This window comes from Protobothrops mucrosquamatus, unplaced genomic scaffold (genome assembly GCF_001527695.2).
Source record: "Protobothrops mucrosquamatus isolate PMUCROS unplaced genomic scaffold, P.Mucros_1.0 scaffold154, whole genome shotgun sequence".
Classification (NCBI taxonomy): Eukaryota; Metazoa; Chordata; class Lepidosauria; order Squamata; family Viperidae; genus Protobothrops; species Protobothrops mucrosquamatus.
In genome coordinates, this window is record NW_015386518.1 from 773,106 (window position 1) to 796,229 (window position 23,124).

The window sequence follows — 23,124 nt, forward strand, 5'->3', positions numbered from 1 at the left end:
AGCCCCATGGTGTAGGTTTGGTCTGGATTTGTACAGTGTGGGAAAATTGGCTGCTGTTGTTTATCAGTTATGGTTTAAGGCTTAGAAGGAAGTGAGAACTTGGTCCTCATGGCTGGCCCTAACCCTAAATTATGATTTCAAGCAAGAAATGGCCCTAACCCTGTTAGATCCAACTTCTCCCAGGTTAATCCTGTTTGCAGACAGGATGGCATCAGCCTTAAGTTGGAGAACCCCAAGTTCTTACTTCAGGGGAAAAGCAATTTTCCTATCTGCAAACAGACCTGTTGCTTTGATCTTCTCGTTTCCCCTATTCTGCAGAATTATTTTGCTCGCTGGCAGCGGGGATCAATTCTTTTCTTCAAGGTTGCAAAAGAGAGGGGACATTTATTGTTCTCCAGGAAAGGGAGCGAGAGTGAAAGGAAGGGAAAGAGGAAGATAGGGGTGAAGAAGGGAGGGGAAAAGAAGAAGAAATAAAGGAGAATGTTTGTAGTTTAGGATTGAAATGAGGGGTCCTTGGTGCTCTCTGAGCTTGGTGGTTTTCTTGCAGACATTTCCGTACCCAACTAGGTAACATCATCAGTGCATTAATGATGTTACCTAGTTTGGGTAGTGAAATGTCTGCAAGAAAACAACCAAGCTCAGAGAGTAACCAAGGACCCCAAAGAGAAGGGAAGGGAAGGGAAGAGAAGAGAAGAGAAGAGAAGAGAAGAGAAGAGAAGAGAAGAGAAGAGAAGAGAAGGGAAGGGAAGGGAAGGGAAGGGAAGGGAAGGGAAGGGAAGGGAAGGGAAGAGAAGAGAAGGGAAGGGAAGGGAAGGGAAGGGAAGGGAAGGGAAGGGAAGGGAAGGGAAGAGAAGAGAAGAGAAGAGAAGAGAAGAGAAGAGAAGAGTATAAGAAGAGAAGTAAAGAAAGGAGAATCACAGAAAGAAAAGGAAAGAAAGGGAGTTGAAGTCCACAAGTCATAAAAGGGCCATGTTTGAAGACCCCCGTGATAGATAAATAAGGGGAGAAATGAAGGGGGGATGGGGGAAAAAAGTCATAATTTAGCCTCTCTTGGATTTCATGATCCAAGTTGGCTTGTTTTCTCCCGGAAGTCTAACATCCGTGCTGTAGAATGCCTAGTCTGGATTCACCTGTGTTGTTGTTGTTTTTTCTTCCAACCTTACCCTGAGGACTTATTTTACTCTTGATCAGATAACGAGAGTCATAATTGCTTTCTTGGATAATGGTCCAACACTACATAAACAGCCAGGAAGGCCTCTGCATGTTTGTCAGGGAGGGCAGATCAAGGGCAGCATCAGCTTCTTGAGAAGAGAGAACTGGTCCATCAGCAAAATGGGCCCCTGAGTCATTTTCTGGGTGAGAACATGCTCTTGGGCAGGGATGAAGCTGGGTGAAGTATGGATTGACTAAACCATGTTCTACCAGAAGAGGACAACAAGTTTTTGATGCCTCCTGGGAAGATGCAGAAGATGGAAAAGTTTGCCTTGTGAATATGGGTGGCGTAGTCCCAAAGGTGCTTTTTCAGGAGGCATCTGAACTTTCTTGTTTTTCTTTGAAGATGTTTCGCTTCTCATCCAAGAAGCTTCAGAACTGAAGCAGCTTCTTGAATGAAGAATAGAAGAGTAGAACAGAGCTGGAAGGGTCCTCGGAGTCTTCTAGTCCATCCCCCTGCTCAAGCAGGAGAACCTACACCATCTCATACAAGTGACTATCCAGTCTCTTCTTAAAAATCTCCAGTGATGGAGTGCCTACGATTTCTGGGGGCAAGCTGTTCCACTGGTTAATTGTCTTCCCTGTCAGGAAGTTTCTCCTTAATTCCAGGCTGCTTCTCTCCTTGATTAGTTTCTATCCGTTGCTTCTTCTCCTGCCTTCAGGTGCTTTGGAGAATGACGTGACCCCCTCTTCTTTGTGGCAGCCCCTCAGATACTGGTGCTATCCTGTCTCCCCTATTTCTTCTTTTCTTTAGCCAAACCCAAATCCCGCAGCCGTTCTTCATATGTCTTAGTCTCCAGGCCTTGGATCCTCTTAGTTGCTCTTCTCTGAATTTTTTTTCCAAACTCTCAACATCTTTTTTGTGATATGGTGACCAAAACTGGCTGCAGTATTCCAGGTGGGGTCTCCCTGGGGTACTGATACCTCACGTGAAAATGTCTTCGAAGACCACAGAGATTCCCTTAACAAATGTGGCAAGAGAAATCGTAAAAACGGGGCAGATCTTGCTTAACAAATTCCTCGCTTAGCGACATACATTTTGGGCTCAGTTGTGGCCGTAAGCCGGGGACTACCTGGACTTAGCAAATTCACCTCCAAATTCACACCTGTCAGGTGAGGCAAAATACGAGTGTCAGCAGCTAATTCACGGAAGGAGTGAGAATTAGTGGTTGTTCTCAAAGGGGAGGGATACTTTGTTCTTCCCCATCAACTCTGTGCTTCTTCAAATGATTTGAGCCACCAAGCAGACAGGGAAACGCTGAGGAATTAAATTAAAAGCCCGATTCTGATGGGGCGTGTTTTAATCACGAGGGATGTCAGCAAAATTATATAAAAGCTTCCAGCATCTTGGAAAGTGCTCTCAGTTTAGCATTCTTAGGACTGCAAATGACACCCAGGCATAGGTGCAGCTTAGAAGTCCCTGGTAGACAAGAACAGGCTGGCTTTGTTATAATGGAAGAGCTTTATTTTTGTTTTGAAACTCAGATGGTCCAGCTTTAAAATATTCCCTGCTTCAAATTCTGTGATGATGCTGTGCAGGAGCAAAGTGCATCTTCAGACGTGCATCCACAATGGCTTGTACAGCCATTTGAGGGGGGGGGGAATGATTGGCAGATAGATAGATAGATAGATAGATAGATAGATAGATAGATAGATAGATAGATAGATAGATAGATAGGGAGGGAGGGAGGGAGGGAAGGANAGCCCCATGGTGTAGGTTTGGTCTGGATTTGTACAGTGTGGGAAAATTGGCTGCTGTTGTTTATCAGTTATGGTTTAAGGCTTAGAAGGAAGTGAGAACTTGGTCCTCATGGCTGGCCCTAACCCTAAATTATGATTTCAAGCAAGAAATGGCCCTAACCCTGTTAGATCCAACTTCTCCCAGGTTAATCCTGTTTGCAAACAGGATGGCATCAGCCTTAAGTTGGAGAACCCCAAGTTCTTACTTCAGGGGAAAAGCAATTTTCCTATCTGCAAACAGACCTGTTGCTTTGATCTTCTCGTTTCCCCTATTCTGCAGAATTATTTTGCTCGCTGGCAGCGGGGATCAATTCTTTTCTTCAAGGTTGCAAAAGAGAGGGGACATTTATTGTTCTCCAGGAAAGGGAGAGAGAGTGAAAGGAAGGGAAAGAGGAAGATAGGGGTGAAGAAGGGAGGGGAAAAGAAGAAGAAATAAAGGAGAATGTTTGTAGTTTAGGATTGAAATGAGGGGTCCTTGGTGCTCTCTGAGCTTGGTGGTTTTCTTGCAGACATTTCCGTACCCAACTAGGTAACATCATCAGTGCATTAATGATGTTACCTAGTTTGGGTAGTGAAATGTCTGCAAGAAAACAACCAAGCTCAGAGAGTAACCAAGGACCCCAAAGAGAAGGGAAGGGAAGAGAAGAGAAGAGAAGAGAAGAGAAGAGAAGAGAAGAAAGGAGAATCACAGAAAGAAAAGGAAAGAAAGGGAGTTGAAGTCCACAAGTCATAAAAGGGCCAAGTTTGAAGACCCCCGTGATAGATAAATAAGGGGAGAAATGAAGGGGGGATGGGGGAAAAAAGTCATAATTTAGCCTCTCTTGGATTTCATGATCCAAGTTGGCTTGTTTTCTCCCGGAAGTCTAACATCCGTGCTGTAGAATGCCTAGTCTGGATTCACCCGGGTTGTTTGTTTTTTTTCTTCCAACCTTACCCTGAGGACTTATTTTACTCTTGATCAGATAACGAGAGTCATAATTGCTTTCTTGGATAATGGTCCAACACTACATAAACAGCCAGGAAGGCCTCTGCATGTTTGTCAGGGAGGGCAGATCAAGGGCAGCATCAGCTTCTTGAGAAGAGAGAACTGGTCCATCAGCAAAATGGGCCCCTGAGTCATTTTCTGGGTGAGAACATGCTCTTGGGCAGGGATGAAGCTGGGTGAAGTATGGATTGACTAAGCCATGTTCTACCAGAAGAGGACAACATGTTTTTGATGCCTCCTGGGAAGATGCAGAAGATGGAAAAGTTTGCCTTGTGAATATGGGTGGCGTAGTCCCAAAGGTGCTTTTTCAGGAGGCATCTGAACTTTCTTGTTTTTCTTTGAAGATGTTTCGCTTCTCATCCAAGAAGCCTCAGAACTGAAGCAGCTTCTTGAATGAAGAATAGAAGAGTAGAACAGAGCTGGAAGGGTCCTCGGAGTCTTCTAGTCCATCCCCCTGCTCAAGCAGGAGAACCTACACCATCTCATACAAGTGACTATCCAGTCTCTTCTTAAAAATCTCCAGTGATGGAGTGCCTACGATTTCTGGGGGCAAGCTGTTCCACTGGTTAATTGTCTTCCCTGTCAGGAAGTTTCTCCTTAATTCCAGGCTGCTTCTCTCCTTGATTAGTTTCTATCCGTTGCTTCTTCTCCTGCCTTCAGGTGCTTTGGAGAATGATGTGACCCCCTCTTCTTTGTGGCAGCCCCTCAGATACTGGTGCTATCCTGTCTCCCCTATTTCTTCTTTTCTTTAGACTAGCCAAACCCAAATCCCGCAGCCGTTCTTCATATGTCTTAGTCTCCAGGCCTTGGATCCTCTTAGTTGCTCTTCTCTGAATTTTTTTTCCAAACTCTCAACATCTTTTTTGTGATATGGTGACCAAAACTGGCTGCAGTATTCCAGGTGGGGTCTCCCTGGGGTACTGATACCTCACGTGAAAATGTCTTCGAAGACCACAGAGATTCCCTTAACAAATGTGGCAAGAGAAATCGTAAAAATGGGGCAGAGCTTGCTTAACAAATTCCTCGCTTAGCAACATACATTTTGGGCTCAGTTGTGGCCGTAAGCCGGGGGCTACCTGGACTTAGCAAATTCACCTCCAAATTCACACCTGTCAGGTGAGGCAAAATACGAGTGTCAGCAGCTAATTCACGGACTGAGTGAGAATTAGTGGTTGTTCTACAAAGGGGAGAGATACTTTGTTCTTCCCCATCAACTCTGTGCCTTCTTCAAATGATTTGAGCCACCAAGCAGACAGGGAAATGCTGACGGAGTTAATTAAAAGCCCGATTCTGATGGGGCGTGTTTTAATCACGAGGGATGTCAGCAAAATAATATAAAAGCTTCCAGCATCTTGGAAAGTGCTCTCAGTTTAGCATTCTTAGGACTGCAAACGACACCCAGGCATAGGTGCAGCTTAGAAGTCCCTGGTAGATAAGAACAGGCTGGCTTTGTTATAATGGAAGAGCTTTATTTTTGTTTTGAAACGCAGATGGTCCAGCTTTAAAATATTCCCTGCTTCAAATTCTGTGATGATGCTGTGCAGGAGCAAAGTGCATCTTCAGACGTGCATCCACAATGGCTTGTACAGCCATTTGAGGGGGGGGGAATGATTGGCAGATAGATAGATAGATAGATAGATAGATAGATAGATAGATAGATAGATAGATAGATAGATAGATAGATAGATAGATAGATAGATAGATAGATAGATATGGAGGGAGGGAGGGAGGGAGGGAGTAGAAGAAGAAGGAAGGGAGGAAATAGAAGGGGAAGGAAGGAATGGAGGAAAGAAGGAAATAGAAGAAGGAAGGAAGAAAGAAAGAGAAAGAGAGAAAAGGAAGGAAGGAAGGAGGAAGAAAGGGAGGAAATAGAAGAAGGGGAAAGAAGAAGAAAGAAAGGAAAAGAAAGAAAGAAAGAAAGAAAGAAAGAAAGAAAGAAAGAAAGAAAGAAAGAAAGAAAGAAAGTTGCAGACTTAGGTATTCAAATTGTCCACTAGATGGCAGCAAAGGGTCACAATTGGCTGTAGATCTCGATAGGTGTCTGGTGAGCTTCACTAGAGAACTTAAGGAAAGGGTCATAGATGGACAAGTTTTGGGAATTGCCACCTGTTGGCTGTTAAAGTATTGGAAGCGATTCCTGACCATTACAGCAGAAGGGGTCATCTCGATGCAGAAGCCCCGTGAGATGGCCTTGGACACTGCAATCTTCCACATGCGGTTCTTGCGTCCGCGGAATGAGAAGCTCTCTTGTTTTGTTGGATGCTACAGATATGGTGGCTTGTTTGAGAAATTCTGATCATCTTTTCTAGGTTTTGAGAGCTCAGCTGGATGGTGCCCCTGACAATTTGATGGCCTGGGACCAATGATGATGATGATCTTCTTCTTCTGCTCCTCTTTCTTCTGTCCTTCCTTCTCCTCCTCCTCCTCCTCCTCCTCCTTCTTCTTCTTCTTCTTCTTCCTCTTCTTCTCCTCCTCCTCCTCCTCCTCCTCCTTCTTTTTCTTCTTCTTCTTCTTCTTTCTCTCCTGCTTCTCCTTCTCCTTCTCCTCCTTCATCTCCTCCACCTCTTTCTCTTTCTTCTCATCCTCCTTGTCCTTGTCCTCCTCACTCTCTTCCTTCTCCTTCTCCTCCATAAAAGAAGGAACCATGTTCAAGAACTTATTAACAGCCACCAAATGTTAAATTCCAGGAGGGGGCAGGGAAAGGAATGAAAATAGGATCTTTGTGCCTGAAAGAAAAAAAAAATACAAGCCCAGCTGACAAATTGCCTGCAAAAGAAAAGACGGAAATCAATCCATGTCATACTTATTAGTCAGACCTACCTCCTGGTGCCCAGTTCTAGGTCCTCTATTTTAAGAATATTTCACTGGAGAAGGAGCAGAAGAGATGATCAGGGTCTGGAAGATCACGTCGTGTGTGGAAGCAAACATATCAACCAAATATATAGGTTAATGTCTACCAGCCGGACGTATTGGCAGTTCATTCCACACCGATTAAAAATAGCATAAAGCAAATTCCTCGCCAAAGACTATCTAAAAGCTTTTGAAAGGAATTATAACTGCCACAATAAAGCGAACAAAAAACCCCCATGTCTGAGTGTCTGTGCTTGTGCGTGTTTATGTGTGTGCACACACATGTATATGTGTACAAGTTTCCCATTTCCTGTTTTGTCATTATTTCAGGAAGTTAATCAAACAAGTCCACCTCCTACTGGTCACTGTTAAAAACACACACACTCACAGAGCACTTCCGTTTTTAAAGAATGTTTTTTTCTCTTCCGCGGATGAAATATTTATTCTGTTTTTGGCAGGGTTGCTCAGTTTGCTAAGGGTTGGTTTTTTTAAAAAATAAATGAGTTATTTACACTCCGAGCATCATAAATGAAAGCTATAAAGCCATCGGAGGAGGAGGGGGAGAGTTGTGATTGTGAATAAGAACAACAGCAATAATAATGTAAATGCTCATGCCAGGATCTAGATTAAAGGGGTGTCACTGCTATTCTTGAGCATTTCTTTAGAGGGTATTCAATCTAACTTGATTTAAACCCTCAACTTACTACTGCTGATAAATGACACTTTGACTCCGCCTTAAAGGGGTGTCCAACTCCTTCAAAGGACACCCAAACACCACTTGAACTGGCCAAACCAGTTTGAGAGCTGCGGAGGAGGCATCCTGGTGATGGGGCTCATGATTAGGATTCCAGGAGAATGAGAGAGAAAGAGAGAGAGAAAAGAGAGAGAGAGAGAGAGAGACAGAGACAGAGACAGAGACAGAGACAGAGACAGAGAGAGAAAATGGAGAGCTAGCTGAATTGGAACCATGTGATTTTTTGCAACTGTGACTCTTTCTCTGTTTTTCCCCTTCTCTTGTTTTATTTAATTGTCTTTTTTGTCTTCAGTAACATTCCTGTTGCCTCGAATGGTATGTGGGAAATGACCTTGGGAGGGGAGGGGAGGGGGGGAAACTGCCTAGGGAACAATCAGATAAAAGAAGGGGGAGCCCTCAATTGCATGATGGGTTGAGAGAAAAACTCAGAAAGGATTCTCTCTCTAAGCTGTCAGGCTGTAAAAAGAGATACCGGGAGATTTGTGTTTTCAGACTTGCAAGATTCTGTTAATATAGTCTTACAATAAAGCAGAATTAGTTCTCGCTTCTTTTTTTAAAAAAAGTGTCGTTTTTCCTTCGATATCATTTCTGTTGCATTTAATGGTATTTGGCGCATAGAAGGGGAGGGAGAAGGAACAATACGGTAAAAGGAGGGGAATCCCACAGCTGCATAACAAGCAAAGAAACTCAGAAAGGAGTTTCTATCAGGCTGTCAAAAGAGCCAGTGGGAGATCTGTATTTTCAGACTGGCAAGATTCTGTTAGCGTGGTCTTATAATAAAATAGAATTAGTTATTTGGGTCTGTTTCCTGTCTTCTCTATTTGTGAAGGCTGACTCCGTGTTAGGCCCCCCCCCCCGATGAATATTGCATCAGCTGAGGAATAATAGCTCCATCTGCAGGTACATCAAGTTATTGTAACCACCAGCAACATGCAGAGGAGGTTTGATTAATAAAAGGGGAAAACAACAACAACAACAATAACAAAGCAAGCAGATTCTGCTAAGAAAAGCAGGAACTAACTTGCACTGGGGGGGGGGGGGAAACCTCTCCCAAATTAAATTTAGGAATTCGAATGAGCACCTAAACTGGTCAGAACTAGTCCTTAACTGCAGATAAAGAGAAATTGCTATGGATTTTCTGGAAATGCTGCATGCCTATGATGTGATACAAACTTGCTTGGCTATTCCTAATTAATTATATGAATGCTAGCTAAATGAATAGGCAGATAAGAATCAAACATACGCTGCTTCTGTTCTTTTTCTCGCTTTGGAAAGGCCCAGCGTTCATTGTATGGTACAGATAGTCCTTGACATAGTACTAATCATTTAGTGACCGTTCAAAATCCTGATGGACTTATTTTGGGGCTACTTATGACCTGGATCTAAGTTCTGACAGTTGGCATTTTGAGTTTTCAGTAACTGGTCTGCATTTTTAGCATTTGAAGGGTCCTAAAGTCCCATGACCTCATTTTAGGATGATTTTGCTGAAAACTAGCATTTATTGTACTTCCAGTTTTCGACAAAACTGGCCCCATTGCAAACTATTAGTTCGCTTAAGGACTGATTTACGACTGCCATGTTCTCTTAACAATCATTGCAAAAATGTTCATGAAATCAGGTCACTCAGATAAGTGACCCACTTTATAATCGTCACAAGACACAACTGTAATGGCAGAGTCCATTAAGGTGGTAACTCAAGCCTTGCTCTATTAAAAAGAGCCCTCTCTAACTTATTGGCCCTTTTCATGCAGGACCTGGAATTGAATTCACACAACCAGACAAACAGGTGCATTTCCTCGTTGGGAAATGAAGGGATCTGTCCGGAAAAGGTGAGATGCACTCCAGCCAATCATTTCCGAGTGACCTTATTCTCTGTGGTTGCACAAGATTTATTAATAAACCCGATGAACTTTCTGGCAGAATGTGCCGAAGTCAAAAACGAGAGTTAAATCTCCGTTGAAACTCAGTTAAGTTAACAAACGAGAAAAGAGTTTACATCAGGGAAATACAGATTGGAAAAGTCTGAAGTGGGACATTGACTTGGCAAAGAGTGACATTAGGGAAACTGAATCATAGATACGGATGAATTTGTCACTAGCCTACCTTCTTCCTTGGACAAAAACAGCCTCTTACGTGGCTAAGAAAGTCACCTGTGAACAGTAGTAGTTATGTTAAAAAAGAAAGAAGAGTTTACAGCAAGCCAATTACAGGATAGAAGAGCCTTGGGGAGACGCTGAACTGACGAACAACAACATAGGGGGAATCAAATCATAGATAGGGGTGAAATTTGCTCCCCTTAATGCAATCTGAAATTTTGTTTTGCATTTACATCCTTCATTTGGAAAGAAATGAGGTTCGCAGTTCTTGGGCAGTCGAAGGAGGAGGAATCCTAGCCAAATTCCTAGGATCTACCGGGAGACTGAGAGCCGGAAATTGCAAATCCAAATGGGTTGGTAGGCTCCATCGATTAGTTCCTGCATAATCCTCATTGCAATTAATGCTTAAGAGATATTCCGTACAAGGCATGTATTATTATCACAATTAAAGAATCCTATCATCACTTGGGTATCTGTATATCCCATGAGCAAGGGGAGAGGATCGTTCCTAGTAGTATTTTACTAGCAGAAGGCTTTCTGTAGTAGATCAAAAGTCCCGTTTCCAATGAGGAGATACCCTGGCCTTAATTTATAGGGAGAATTAAACATTTCCCAACTCTTTATCTAGTTATCTTGAACTCTTCTCACATTATGACAAAGTTTATCACAGCTCTGAAACAGAGTCATCAGCTACTGTAAGCCATTAATTTAAGACTTATCATAGCTGATCACTCAGTCACCCTTGAAAACAATGGCCATAAACAAAGTAATTAAGAGTTCGCCCCCAATCTCAATTTTCTGGGCCCACGTTCTGCATCTCAGCCTTGANTCCTCCTCCTCCTCCTCCTCCTTCTTCTTCTTCTTCCTCTTCTTCTTCTCCTCCTCCTCCTCCTCCTTCTTCTTTTTCTTCTTCTTCTTCTTCTTTCTCTCCTGCTTCTCCTTCTCCTTCTCCTCCTTCATCTCCTCCACCTCTTTCTCTTTCTTCTCATCCTCCTTGTCCTTGTCCTCCTCACTCTCTTCCTTCTCCTTCTCCTCCATAAAAGAAGGAACCATGTTCAAGAACTTATTAACAGCCACCAAATGTTAATTCCAGGAGGGGGCGGGGAAAGGAATGAAAATAGGATCTTTGTGCCTGAAAGGAAAAAAAAATACAAGCCCAGCTGACAAATTGCCTGCAAAAGAAAAGACGGAAATCAATCCATGTCATTCTTATTAGTCAGACCTACCTCCTGGTGCCCAGTTCTAGGTCCTCTATTTTAAGAATATTTCACTGGAGAAGGAGCAGAAGAGATGATCAGAGTCTGGAAGATCACGTCGTGTGTGGAAGCAAACATATCAACCAAATATATAGGTTAATGTCTACCAGCCGGACGTATTGGCAGTTCATTCCACACCGATTAAAAATAGCATAAAGCAAATTTTAATTAACCATGATGGGGGAAGACCACCAGTTCCTCGCCAAAGACTATCTAAAAGCTTTTGAAAGGAATTATAACCGCCACAATAAAGTGAACAAAAAAACCCCATGTCTGAGTGTCTGTGCTTGTGCGTGTTTATGTGTGTGCACACACACGTATATGTGTACAAGTTTCCCATTCCCTGTTTTGTCATTATTTCAGGAAGTTAATCAAACAAGTCCACCTCCTACTGGTCACTGTTAAAAACACACACACTCACAGAGCACTTCCGTTTTTAAAGAATGTTTTTTTCTCTTCCGCGGATGAAATATTTATTCTGTTTTTGGCAGGGTTGCTCAGTTTGCTAAGGGTTGGTTTTTTTAAAAAAAAAATGAGTTATTTACACTCCGAGCATCATAAATGAAAGCTATAAAGCCATCGGAGGAGGAGGGGGAGAGTTGTGATTGTGAATAACAACAACAGCAATAATAATGTAAATGTTCATGCCAGGATCTAGATTAAAGGGGTGTCACTGCTATTCTTGAGCATTTCTTTAGAGGGTATTCAATCTAACTTGATTTAAACCCTCAACTTATTACTGCTGATAAATGACACTTTGACTCCGCCTTAAAGGGGTGTCCAACTCCTTCAAAGGACACCCAAACACCACTTGAACTGGCCAAACCAGTTTGAGAGCTGCGGAGGAGGCATCCTGGTGATGGGGCTCATGATTAGGATTCCAGGAGAATGAGAGAGAAAGAGAGAGAGAAAAGAGAGAGAGAGAGAGAGAGAGAGAGAGAGAGAGAGAGAGAGAGAGAGAGAGAGAGAGAGAGAGAGAGAGAGAGAGAGAGAGAGAGAGAAAATGGAGAGCTAGCTGAATTGGAACAATGTGATTTTTTGCAACTGTGACTCTTTCTCTGTTTTTCCCCTTCTCTTGTTTTATTTAATTGTCTTTTTTGTCTTCAGTAACATTCCTGTTGCCTCGAATGGTATGTGGGAAATGACCTTGGGAGGGGAGGGGAGGGGGGGAAACTGCCTAGGGAACAATCAGATAAAAGAAGGGGGAGCCCTCAATTGCATGATGGGTTGAGAAAAAAAACTCAGAAAGGATTCTCTCTCTAAGCTGTCAGGCTGTAGAAAGAGATAGCAGGAGATTTGTGTTTTCAGACTTGCAAGATTCTGTTAATATAGTCTTACAATAAAGCAGAATTAGTTCTCGCTTCTTTTTTTTAAAAAAAAGTGTCGTTTTGTCTTCGATATCATTTCTGTTGCATTTAATGGTATTTGGCGCATAGAAGGGGAGGGAGAAGGAACAATCCGGTAAAAGGAGGGGAATCCCACAGCTGCATAACAAGCAAAGAAACTCAGAAAGGAGTTTCTATCAGGCTGTCAAAAGAGCCAGTGGGAGATCTGTATTTTCAGACCGGCAAGATTCTGTTAGCGTGGTCTTATAATAAAATAGAATTAGTTATTTGGGTCTGTTTCCTATCTTCTCTATTTGTGAAGGCTGACTCCGTGTTAGCCCCCGATGAATATTGCATCAGCTGAGGAATAATAGCTCCATCTGCAGGTACATCAAGTTATTGTAACCACCAGCAACATGCAGAGGAGGTTTGATTAATAAAAGGGGAAAACAACAACAACAACAATAACAAAGCAAGCAGATTCTGCTAAGAAAAGCAGGAACTAACTTGCACTGGGGGGGGGGAAACCTCTCCCAAATTAAATTTAGGAATTCGAATGAGCACCTAAACTGGTCAGAACTAGTCCTTAACTGCAGATAAAGAGAAATTGCTATGGATTTTCTGGAAATGCTGGATGCCTATGATGTGATACAAACTTGCTTGGCTATTCCTAATTAATTATATGAATGCTAGCTAAATGAATAGGCAGATAAGAATCAAACATACGCTGCTTCTGTTCTTTTTCTCGCTTTGGAAAGGCCCAACGTTCATTGTATGGTACAGATAGTCCTTGACATAGTACTAATCATTTAGTGACCGTTCAAAATCCTGATGGACTTATTTTGGGGCTACTTACGACCTGGATCTAAGTTCTGACAGTTGGCATTTTGAGTGTTCAGTAACTGGTCTGCATTTATAGCATTTGAAGGGTCCTAAAGTCCCATGACCTCATTTTAGGATGATTTTGCTGAAAACTAGCATTTATTGTACTTCCAGTTTTCGACAAAACTGGTCCCATTGCAAACTATTAGTTCGCTTAAGGACTGATTTACGACTGCCATGTTCACTTAACAATCATTGCAAAAATGTTCATGAAATCAGGTCACTCAGATAAGTGACCCACTTTATAATCGTCACAAGACACAACTGTAATGGCAGAGTCCATTAAGGTTGTAACTCAAGCCTTGCTCTATTAAAAAGAGCCCTCTCTAACTTATTGGCCCTTTTCATGCAGGACCTGGAATTGAATTCACACAACCAGACAAACAGGTGCATTTCCTCGTTGGGAAATGAAGGGATCTGTCCGGAAAAGGTGAGATGCACTCCAGCCAATCATTTCCAAGTGACCTTATTCTCTGTGGTTGCACAAGATTTATTAATAAACCCGATGAACTTTCTGGCAGAATGTGCCGAAGTCAAAAACAAGAGTTAAATCTCCGTTGAAACTCAGTTAAGTTAACAAACGAGAAAAGAGTTTACATCAGGGAAATACAGATTGGAAAAGTCTGAAGTGGGACATTGACTTGGCAAAGAGTGACATTAGGGAAACTGAATCATAGATATGGATGAATTTGTCACTAGCCTAGCTTCTTCCTTGGACAAAAACAGCCTCTTACGTGGCTAAGGAAGTCACCTGTGAACAGTAGTAGTTATGTTAAAAAAGAAAGAAAAGTTTACAGCAAGCCAATTACAGGATAGAAGAGCCTTGGGGAGACGCTGAATTGACGAACAACAACATAGGGGGAATCAAATCATAGATAGGGGTGAAATTTGCTCCCCTTAATGCAATCTGAAATTTTGTTTTGCATTTACATCCTTCATTCGGAAAGAAATGAGGTTCGCAGTTCTTGGGCAGTCGAAGGAGGAGGAATCCTAGCCAAATTCCTAGGATCTACCGGGAGACTGAGAGCCGGAAATTGCAAATCCAAATGGGTTGGTAGGCTCCATCGATTAGTTCCTGCATAATCCTCGTTGCAATTAATGCTTAAGAGATATTCCGTACAAGGCATTTATTATTATCACAATTAAAGAATCCTATCATCACTTGGGTATCTGTGTATCCCATGAGCAAGGGGAGAGGATCGTTCCTAGTAGTATTTTACTAGCAGAAGGCTTTCTGTAGTAGATCAAAAGTCCCGTTTCCAATGAGGAGATACCTTGGCCATAATTTATAGGGAGAATTAAACATTTCCCAATTTTTTATCTAGTTATATCTTGAACTCTTCTCACATTATGACAAAGTTTATCACAGCTCTGAAACAGAGTCATCAGCTACTGTAAGCCATTAATTTAAGACTTATCATAGCTGATCACTCAGTCACCCTTGAAAACAATGGCCATAAACAAAGTAATTAAGAGTTCGCCCCCAATCTCAATTTTCTGGGCCCACGTTCTGCATCTCAGCCTTGAAAACAAGAATCAGAGATCACAGGATGCTGGGGTGAAGGCTTCCTGAGATACAGTGCTCAGGGTCCTGAGAAGGCTACAGAAGGTCAAAGAAACAGATTCAAATCTCCACTTGGTTTGGAAGTCGTCTGGATGACTTTAAGCCAGTTGTTCCCTATCCTGGCTTAATCCAGGGATCTAACAAGGGACAGCATCTCCAGTGGCAGGAAACAACCTTCTGAAGATGGTGACCTTCTCAAGGTAGAGACCATCAGAACGCGCATTTGATTTGAGAACATCAAGAAAGAAAGATGGAACTCAGAAGATCACCTGACACAAAGTCAACTAAAGCGAAGCACCTACAATTCTCCAGATGTTGCTAAATTCCACTCCCCATCCTCCCCAGCCACAGAGCAAGGGCTGGGTCAAAGTGGCTCCATGGAGCTCACCTAGAATTAAATGCTTTAAAATAAGATGTCAGATCACTGGCCTTCTGGGCATGTTGTAATCCCTTGTTCCAAAAACCTCAGCCATCTTGCCCAGTGAAAATTATGGGGATTGTAGTGCCAACATAGCTGGAAGGCCAGCCAGGACAATGAAAGCTAGTGCCTGCAATTAAAATGGAGATGGGGGCAAATGTCTATTGAGCAAGAATTCCAGAGCCACGGTAGAGAGCTATGAAGTTTCTCCATGATGAAGAGGACTTGGACTTGTCAGAAGCAGCAGCAGCAGCAGGAGGAGGAGGAGGAGGAGGAGGAGGAGGAGGAGGAGGAGGAGGAGGAAGAGGGAGAGGTTTTTCCATAGTGCATAATGTGCTTCTCTTTAGTCCATTTCATGCCTCTTCCATCAAGTTGAAAAGCTTTGGGCCACCTCCTCTTCCTGTTCCATCAGATGGAACACCAATCTTCTCCCTAGTTCTACCAGCTCTTTTCCAATCCACCCTTCAGCTCCTGGGCCTTAATTATGAAGCATACACCTCTCTTTTTCCTGATATTTCTTGTCTCATCTCTGTTCCTCTGTTGTCTCTTTGGAGCAAGGAGACCCCTGCATGCACCTCTCCATGTCCCCACTCCCTGTTACTCAACAGCACAGGACTTTCACACCCCCAAACACCTCACTCTGCACAAAACCCTCACCTATCTGCTTCTGGGCAGATTTCATTAGTTCTTCCCTGCTAGTGACAACATCTGGCCACAGATCTGTCAAACAAGAAGTCCTGATAACCATAATTGAGTCACTCCAAAACAGCAGCAGCAACAACAACAAAATCCTCGGGGATCAAAATGTGGACTGTTTCAAGAGAAACATCTGAAGCTGTCAGCCTTGATGGATGAGCTGGAAGTTTCATTTTTGCACATTCCATGAACCAGTTCTCGATTATCTCTTGGACTTGAGTCAAGTGACGATCCCAGGAACCTTTACATGGACATACTCAGGTTGCCCAGAGAACTAGTTTTAGAGCTTAGGCTCCTTAACTCTGATAGGGTCACCTTCCCTTCCCCTCTTCTTCAACCATCACCCCCACCTTCACTGATTTCTTTCAAAGTTGACTCACCACCATGGAAAAACCTGACACGAATTTGACAGTCACACCCCTGAGATTTTCTTATTGGAAAGATCTGGCTGGAACCCAACCTCAAAATATCAACCCTGATCAAAATCAAGCCAGCTTTGGGTTTCCCAGCTGTGGTATCCCAGTGGTGAAGCATTAATTGATCCATCTTTTTGAAGATGAGTCAGTTTAATTGTAATTCTTTCCTCTTTGGGTTTTTGGTTGGTTGGTTGGGTGGGTGGATAATCGTGGTTAGCACAATTATTATAATGTGACAACGCTGCTTAGGTTGAATATTTCCCCCATGAGTTTAAAGCATAATGTGAACTTCCTTCCCACCCAACCTTCTGGGTATAAATGTCCCTATTCTTAATTTTTACAGCCTTTATGAAAGGACTCTTAAGCCTAGCCTGAAATTATAGAAGTTATTTGAGAAAAATCTTTTGATTTTCCATAGAAAACCAAGAACGTTTTGGAACCTCAAACGGGGACCCAATCCGTAAGTTGGAAAAAGTTCCATTTCCAAGGCAGAAATACTGTTTGAAATGGCATTTCTGTGAGAATGGGGACAGGATATGGGATTTGCGCTCTACTTGAGTTCAAAGAAGAAGGTTGGCCAAGAAAGAGGAAAAGAAAATTCATGAAACTTTTGTGGAGACCAAAAACTTTCTACCATTTTTTTTAAAAGAACAAGTTTTCCATGGACTCCTCGTCCTTCTTCCTTAAAGATTTCTTCTCTACAACCAGGAGAAACTTCTGGACAACTTGCCTTTTGGTTAAATCTCTGGACCAAATGTCCTTCCAGGGACACTCATTGGAACAAATCCATCTTGCAGAATGAAACACTGTATTAATCACATCATACAGAGAGGTGATTAAGAGGTTCTCCAGACCAGCAAAGCTCTTCTCTAGGACTTTGACTCAACAATCCTTCTGACATTGTCAGAATTCTTGACCCATCTTGAAATCCAGGAACTTGCTTTGCAAATAAAATCCAAGATTCTTAGAAGGCTCGTTCTGTACCCTCATAACATGGGAGAAAACACTAGGGTTAACCGTAGTTTACTTCCCTGGAAGCCACCTGCATGAATAACTGATGAAAATTTAGCATGGTCTCTGAGCATAAAATAGCATAAGATGAAGATCTTCCAGATCCTACTTTATCTTCTACTCCTACTGAGAAGAAGACATCTTGTGTCTCATTGTCCTGGACGATGGCATCACGGTGACCAAATATGATTGATTCCTGAGGAAGCAGCCCATAAGATTTAAAATTTAATTGTTGTTCTCAGTCTTTGCTGTAATGTTGCTAATCCATCATAATGTTAACCTTGATTTCTTCCATTTGTGCTCTATAATTTTGCTCCCTTCCTCCAAAGCTGGAGGGGAGAAGGTGGAAGGTGGAAGAACACGTGGATTTCCCCTTGATTAGATTTGTCACAGGGCCTGTCTCCTAACTTGTAAGTATTTTCCATCACATCTGTAGATCTTCCAAGCATTTCATGAAGACAGAGCTTCCAACATGGAATGAAGACAAAGCTTCCAATGTTGAATGAAGATAGATCTTCCAACATTGAATGAAAGCAGATCTTCCAACGTTGAATGAAAGCAGATCTTCCAACATTGAATGAAAGCAGATCTTCCAACGTTGAATGAAGACAGATCTTCCAACATTGAATGAAGACAGATCTTCCTGTCATTGAAGGAACCCAAATTCTCTAATCATTTAATAAGCCCAGATTTTTCAGATTGCAATGAGAAAAGAAAGTGAGATCAGGAGACTAGTAACCTTAAATGTTATGAACAATAGAAATTGATTCCCCGCTGATTAGCGTATCATCAAGATCAGCCTTTGGCTTCTTCAAGGCACCCAGCCGCAATCTCCTGACCACAAAAGACTCCTTTATATAATCTGCCCGTCATGAAGGACTGTTTCTGACAGTTGCTTTCTATCAACATTCTTATACTCCAAACAAACGTCAAGAAAGTGAATCCGACTCATTTCGTTTATTAATCTGATTTAATACCGTGGCTGAGAGGGCTTTGGATAGACTTGAAGGCCTTGCCTGGCAGGAGGTCCACCTACTCGGGCCGGTTCTCAGTAAAAAAAAAAGAGAGAGAGAAAAAAAGAGAACAATTAAAGTCCCAGAAGAAGAAGAAGAAAAAAAACCAAACTAAATGCTTGAGGAGCAACTAAGCAACAATTCTTGATGAAAGAAGAATCTGAGTGTCTGCAAAGAGGGAAGTCAGCTGAAATTAAGTTTATTAAAAGGAGAACAAAGCTCTTCTACATGAAATGTGCTTCAGATTAAAGCAACTCCCCGAGAGGCATCTGAGCTTTGTAAACAGGCAGGCCGTTAATTAAAGCAATTTAATGATACTTTGAAATGTGCAATCAGATTAAGGCTGGTGAGCCCCAAATGTCTTCTAGCCTGCGGGCTGTTGAAGCGCTCATATAAAACGTCTTTCTCAGCCATACTTCACTAGCTGTTGCTCCTGAAGAACGTACGGACCAGGTAAGTCCTGCACAATGGCAGCTGAGCGCCCCACGCCTTGCGAGGTCTCCCAGCTCCCTTCCTTTGCTCCCCCACATTTCAACATGGGCGCCTGGCTTTCTGCTTTCTTCTCGGAAGAGGTTCTCCCCCTCATCTCTCTTCATCTCTGAGACAAAATCGAGCTGGTTTTGTTGTCGGGGAAAGGCAGAGATGGAGAAATGTGGGAAGAAGGGAAGGTAGGAAGGGGAGTTGTCTGGAGAGAGGGTTAACCATCGGTTCCTTTCCGGTGGGACCTCAACTTTCCACCTTTCTTCAAGCTTCTCCTTTGCATCAGAAGAAGATTCAAGGGGGGAGTCCTCTTTCCTGAGACGGTGTGAGAAAAGGCAGGTAGAAAAATGTGTGGGAAATTTTTTTCAGGCCCAACCTTGGCGGGGAATTCCAATGGAAGCAAAGCTGGCCGGTTTCTCAAGTTTTGCTGGAGCCTGTTCTTCAAGAAGATTTTTCAGAGCAATTTTCGCTTGCGTTGACTCATTGCTTCCAGGGGAGTCAATTTCATGTTATTGATTTATTTATTTTGCCGATTTCCCTTGTTTCAACTTCAAAAAGCAGATTTTTGTTTTCCAGTTCTGGCCACAAAATTGAAGTTGGAAAGATTCCCAGGCTGTCTAAGTAAGGAGTTTTCTCCTCCATTTTGTGGCAATGACTTCCTTTAATTAAGGAAAGTCTGTGGGCAAAATAATTGAATTGGAAGATCCCAAATCAGAAGGACAGGTTTTTTTCCTCTATCAGACTTGCCCCAGTCTTTATTGCTCAAACCCAACAATCAGGACGCCCCATCGCTGCTGGTTAAGGAAGGTTGAGAATTGTCTCACCTTTGTTTTTATTTCATAAAAATCTTGTTGTTTTCTTTAGAGGACAGAAGCTTGAGGCCTTAAAAAAAAAAGCAGATGAGGAAAGAAACAAAATCTCCGGATTTTTGACTATTTTGTCTTGTTTACATAATTTCTTCTAACCCCTCAGGAGCTCAGCACGGATAATAGTTGCAGGGCAATTAGTAAGATAGGGGGGTTTTTTTGGTCACAGTAAAAATTGTAATTTGGCTCTGGATGACTGAATTTTTTTCAGTTTGTTTTTAGATCAAAATTACCCCGGCACTTTTTTTAAAAAAAACTGTCCATGCAGTTCTCCTTAAAGGAGAAAGAAAGAGAGAAGAAAGAAAGAAAGAAAGAAAGAAAGAAAGAAAGAAAGAAAGAAAGAAAGAAAGAAAGAGATAGATAGAGAGAGATAGAGAGAGAGAGAGATAGAGAGATAGAGAGATAGAGAGACAGAGACAGAGAGATAGAGAGAAAGAAAGAAAGAAAAAGAGAAAGAAAAAGAGAAAGAAAGAAGAAAGAAAGAAAGAAAGAAAATTAAGGAGGAAAGGTACATGAGTTTTGATACCAGAATGTGGTTTTCAGTTTCCCACATTCTCAGCACTGTCCATCTTGACTGAGGAATTCTGGGAGCTGAAGTTCACATATCAGGAAGATGGACTTCAATTCCCAGAATTCTCAGCAAATTAAATCTTGGCTGGGGGAATTCTGGGAGCTGGAGATCACACCCCTGGAAAGTTGCCAGGTTGGAGAAGACAACGATGAAGAAGTTGGATTCAAACCAAAAAGTACTGGATCCAGATCTTCACCCTGAGATTCTTTTGAGTGTTTCCACATTTCTGCCATTTTGTAGGATTATTCTGAGGAGAAAGATAGATGACGAGAGATATATGCCATGTTGTAATATCAAATTAAGCTATTTTAAAAAAAAAAACATGTTGGAGACCCATGGCCATTTTGTCCTTTCAGAGTTATCTTCTACCACCTAATCATGGCTTGTCCTGGACTCTGCAGCTACAACACAGCTTACAGTACCCGTCTCCCTTCAAAGTCTTTCCTGCTGCAACCTCCGCCTTTTGTGGCTGAAACAAAGTTAACAGACCTGGAAATACTGTTTCCCAAACCCACACCTTGTGACATCCGAGATAATTGCTCACACCCCTGTAGCCCACCTGCCTATTGCTACCACGAGCCTCCGATTGTACTGGGTTTCTTCGAAACTAGCCTGCATGAGGTATAAGCAGGCCCAACATACGTCCATTTGTGAAGAGGCCAGGGTTGTGAAGGAAGCAGCAGACCGGTGTAAGTCTGAGAGAGGAGTCAAATGTAGATGGGGATGAAGTAGATTCTAGCAACAACAAAATTCAGAGTTCCTTACTCCTTAGGGATCAGAGCAGAAGCGTTAGACCATTTTGTATAGTCATGTAGACATAGTTTGACAAATAACCAATTATAATCATCACAGAGACTGTGAACGATAGCCCGGGTCTTTCTTTATGGATTTGTCCACCCGTGTCCAGAGCATGGACATGGACCTGTGTTCGTTTTGTTTTTTTGAAATTTTGCTGGTCATTGACCTAATAAATGTTATGGACTGATTGATTCTTTCTGGATTTGTCCATCCGTGTCCACGACATTTGGGGGAAAAACACAAAACAAAGGGGAAGGCAAGAGTTAAGGTGACTTTTCCCCATCAACCAAGGTGTAGAAACATCTCAGCTGAACACTTCTGCCAACTTAGTCCTCCAGGAAAGAGGAGGAGATGTAGAAAGGCCAGAGAAGACTTACTACACTGTCAAGACTAGTAGAAGAGAACATTCTTCCCATTGGCTGAACAGGACAAACCAGGCCTACTGCTGCCCACCCAGGCCAGTGGCAAGGAGTAATGATACCTTGGAGATATGCCAGTAGTTTCTCAGCCAAAAGGATTATGGGATAATAGGAACATCCAGGAGAAAGTGAGCAGCGCTCTGTATGCCCACAACAGAGGATCACAATAACCTGCAGAAAGGAGATGTAATGTGGTTAATGTCTGACTAGGATACTGTAGGAATAGGGTCCTCAAACTTTTCCTTAAGTATGTCCATCTAAGTAAACCTTATACTATAGACGTTACACACACAAACATCAGAATAGAATAAAAGAGTAGAGTAAAGTAGAGTTGAATAGAAACTTTATTGTCACTTTAAATGTACACTAATCAGCATACATTAAAAATGCAATTTCATTGCATTCAACTCTCCAAAAAATACTATTATGCGTACACACAAATACACACACACACACATATGACACAGAGAAATGTCACAGTTTAGTTCGAATGTATACCTTGGCCGGGGGGGGTGGGGGAAGAATCCTGCGAATTTACAAGACAGATAGCACAAGGAACAAAGCTGTTACAGAATCTAGTAGTTCTGCTATAAATACTTCGAAACCTCCTCCCAGAGGGGAGCAACAAAAACAGACCGTGAAGTGGGGATGTGGGGTCTCTAACAATGCTTTGAGCTCTAAGCGCTTATAAGCAGTATCCTGAATAAGGAGAAGTGAGCTTCCTATAATCTTCTCAGCTGTTGTTACCACTCTTATATTGGCTGCAATAAAGGCTAAACCAGAGGTTAAAAGGAAGGGGTGCATTAGCCTCCCTCAGCTTTGTCAACAAAGACTCTGCTAGGATAAATGTGGATTTCTTCACAGTTCTTCACAAAATAAAACAGAGCCGGACATGGTAGTTTTCTAATCATCGTGGTGGTGGCCACATTTGCCACCAAGATGCACCCATGTTTCGTTGGGCATCAGCTCCTAGTAATGCATTTTTCTCTGGAATAGCAGCTATGTTGATGAGATGCCTTCAAAGATATGGTCTACAGAATGTCCAATAAATGAATTCCTCCGCCCTTAAATGGCACCTAAAATGACAGACATTCAAGAACAGCCACAATGGTGTCACATGAATTATGACATCCTCACAATAAATGTCACGAATTATGTAATTTCCAACAGTCACGTCGTGGTGTCATTTTGCAAACTAAATACAGGGTGTCAATTGTGCCACTGGATAATGTCTGAAAATGTCTCATACCCCTTGTCCCACTCCAGATACCCATCTTGTACCACCCCCAAATTATTATAACAAAGCATTTGCATAATAATATAACCCGAGGGCTGAAAAATTTAGGTTTGGTTTAGGCCACGATTATACAATCTGGTGACCATCAGAGATCTCTTAGTTGGAAACTCCCACAAACCTTTGATCTTGGCCATGCCCTCTGGACCTAGAGATCCCTAAGCTTGGACTAATTGTAATTATCACTACCAAATAAAAAAAAACCCATGTGTTTCAATTCAATAGGAACAAGATGGGTGTGGACAATGGTGAGATACAGCTGCCATTTGACAAAATTTGAAGTGTCGTCAGTTGTCAAAGCTTGCTAGTAACATCTTGGCAAGCAGTTTTTCATGACTGGGAATCTGGAGGTCTGTTACATGCTTTAAAAGACTGAATACACATGACTGAGGTCTTCCCATATGCAATATTTATAGTTAAGTGGAATATCTATCTACAGTATCTGTCTGTCTGTCTGTCTGTCTGTCTGTCTGTCTGT